We start from the raw sequence: 3,421 nt of genomic DNA, 5'->3' as shown, positions 1-3,421 counted from the left end.
CTTGTCATTGCTAAAAAGTACATGTATATATATATAAAAAAAATTGTTAGAGTTTTTTATTCATTAAAAAATCAGTCAAAACTTGTGTATAGAAATTGTAGGGTGTTTTCAAAATTCAGTATTTTTAAAAAACTGAAAAATTATTTTTTGAATTGTTTGGATAGATAAATATTGTATATGAATAGAAAGTTTCAATTTTTCCTTTTCTAACTCTGAATTTTTAAGAAATTAGAGGGTTTGTATATATATTTCAAAGTAGCCGCTGGTATTCAATTACTATAAAATAAAGGTTTATCAAGTAGTTTTTTATTGTATTTTTTATTAATGTGGCTCGACTAATCTAACTAATCTCAAAATTAATCATCATATAAATTTATAATAGTGATAAAAAAACTCGAATTCTTATAAAAATAAACTCAAGATCTGATTTGAGTTACCCATAAAATTTAAGTAGCTTTTGGATCTCTGCCTACAGTTTGTCGTTGATATTCACCTTTTAATCTGGCAATTTCTTTCTTCATTTAGATTTCTTTTAATAATTAATAATTAATAATGTGCCTTTGATGAAGCAAAATAATAGATTTTTAATTCAGTAATTTCCTATTACACTGAGCTCTGTTAAATCTCAAAAGCTGTTTCCAACTTTTATTAACTATTGTCCTTATCGTTGGTTAACTATCTTATATTGTCAAAATTCTAAAGAAACAGGAAAATATATTTGGGCTGAATAAGATTTCGAATATTTTTGAAGACTTCGCCATCGCTTTTACCTTAGATAGTGTCGATCTTGATGAAGATATTTGAACGCACTGAAAATAGAGTATGTCATGGTCCTGAACGGGACCAACTTTCTTTTAGTACAAGTTATTGAGAGAAACCGACCAACTGCTAAGCTCTAAAGTCTGCTGAGCGCTGACAAGTCTCTGTCTTAAAGGGCTTATATTTTTTGTTTGCTTAGTCAATAATCTTGATTTGCTACTACAGGGACAACCCTCTCACAACCCAACTTCTACCTTTTTCACTTTTCTTCAAATTCTGTACTTCTATATGGTTCTTGACTCCATTTCTTGACCATGAAAAAATCAAAAAACAGAGAGACAAGGGAGTCCAACTACAGGGATATACACTGGGAACTTAGGCCTGGTGGCATGCTTGTTCAAAAGATGGATGCTGGGGATGGCTCTTCTGGGCCTATGATCAAGATCAAGGTCTCTCATGGCTTATGTCACTATGATATTGATGTCCCTGCTCAATCCACTTTTGGTAATCTTTTGTCACTGATTAATTGCGCTTGAAATTTGCTTTCTTTGGTTTGATCCCATTGGATAAAATGCTAGAATCTCATTTCTCCCTTCCGGGGTCGACTTTGCTGTTGATTCGTTGGGTCAGAGCCAAAACTGTGGTTGGTCCTAGTTTTTCATTTAGTGATTGTTTTGAATTTAATTTGAATGGGTCTAGTCATGCTTGGCAATAGATTTTGACATTTCTTAGCATTTTTGTGTAATGCTTCTTCTTTTTTTTGTCATCGAACAAGCCTTTTGGCTTTTGTTTCTCTTTCAATATGCACTGCATATTTATCCAACGGACAAAAGTCATGCTTAAAAATTAATTTAGCTTAATTTAGCTTTATGGGGATGTACATTGAACATGGTCATTTGTTTTCGAACGTTTATTACATGTTTCCTCTCCTTCTTGCATGCAATTTGATTGTCCATGACGTTGGCTGAGTTTACCTTCATTGCCTAATATGTGTTAGACTGGCTGCTGGGTTTCAGTGAGGGTACTGGTTGCAATATTTTGCTGTCCCTTATTCTACCTTCGCAAGTTGATGCTTAATTGCTGTATTTGGTTGAATTGAAGGGGATTTGAAAAAAGTCCTTGCCCATGAGACTGGTCTGGAGTCTAAGGAGCAGAGGCTATTGTTTAAAGGCAAAGAAAAGGAGAATGATGAATATCTGCACATGGTAGGTGTAAAAGACATGTCAAAGGTGATACTTTTTGAGGATCCAGCGAGAAGGTTAGCTTTCACATTGAGATAAAAGTTAAAGCCTTCCTTGATGCAAATCAGAGAACTTATTGGTTATCTATGTGCTGATGATTTCTTAGGTTGTTGCATTAGAGACAAATATTCGCAGTGGGACCAAGATTGCAGAAAAAGAATTTTCTGTCTTAACAGAATTGCTTATGATACAATTGCTTAAATTGGATTCAATTGAGGCAGATGGACAAGCGAAAGTGCAGAGAAAGATTGAGGTTATATATAATGCCTTCCCTGCTTGCAAAACGTTTTCCTTTGCATGCGGTATTTGCATCATTATCTTCCATTAGTTCGTTCGAAAGCACGAGGGAACATATCTTGAATTTATGATTTGTTGAAATTTCCCAAGTCAGGTTTCAGCTTGGGCTTGAAAGATTCTTGCTCTTCATGTGCCTAAAAGCTTAAAGTGATCTAATAATATAGGTAAAACAATGCTAGAAAGTGGAATTATATGATTAAACACAGCTTAGGTATAAGTTGGAGCCTATGGTGGTCCTGATTTATGGGCTATTTCAACTGCTTACAAGGAGTTGTCAGTTTCATATTTCATTAATCATGCTTTCCCACTCCATCTAAATAAAAAGAGAGAGAGAGATTTGAGAAGAGTAGATAGAATAGTGCTTGCTGATGAAAAATTGTTGTCTCCACACTTGAAAAGAAAGTGTATGCAAGAGGTCCTCTGATGTCATTATTTGTAGGAAACAGGCGAGGTTTTTTCACCCAGAATGGCCTCTTAATTATTTCCCATGAGCACTATTTAATCCTCGCGTGGCCATTGCTTCAGGATGACTCATAATGCCTCAGGCTGCCAGGGCGATGACCTTGATGTTCACGTTTTTCTTTTTAAGGAAATTAAAGTCCTTAACCAATGGAATCGCTTCTATTCAGATCAAAACATAACGACAAATATGTTGTTCAGTGCAGTTCTGTGTCAGAACGATGATATTTAATTTCGGATTTTCATGGCAGGTTCGTCGAATCCAGAGCTTTGTGGACACACTCGAGAATTTGAAAGCGAGAAACTCTAAATCGTTTAGCCATAACAGCAACGCAGTATCGGTGACTACTAAATGGGAGACATTTGCGTCTGGAGTTGGAAGCCTGAGCGCCCCTGTTCCACTACAATCTGCCACAAAACTAAATCAGGACTGGGAGCTGTTTGACTAACCATGAGTTCTGTTTACTGGGTGGTTTTTGTACAAATTCAAAATGGTTTATGTTTTTCCATAGTTGATAGGACTTGAAGTCCATATTGAGTCGCATCTCTTACTCTTTTGATCATCGAGTGCTGTTTTTGCCAATAAATGGAGGGGTTTATTTCGAACTGCTTCCATATCTGTACATGCAGTTTTTCTTATGATACATGAGTTTCTTCTCGTCTCA

The 3,421-nt window shown here is 35.5% G+C and overlaps 1 pseudogene; it reads left to right on the top strand.

Annotated features, from left to right (window-relative positions):
- The first annotated feature begins 783 nt into the window (after positions 1 to 783).
- LOC133699278 (BAG family molecular chaperone regulator 4-like) lies at positions 784 to 3,421 on the top strand (annotated as a pseudogene).

Source organism: Populus nigra, chromosome 1 (genome assembly GCF_951802175.1).
Source record: "Populus nigra chromosome 1, ddPopNigr1.1, whole genome shotgun sequence".
Taxonomy (NCBI): Eukaryota; Viridiplantae; Streptophyta; class Magnoliopsida; order Malpighiales; family Salicaceae; genus Populus; species Populus nigra.
Note: the sequence above shows the minus strand (reverse complement) of the source record. Positions and strands in the feature narration are given on the sequence as shown.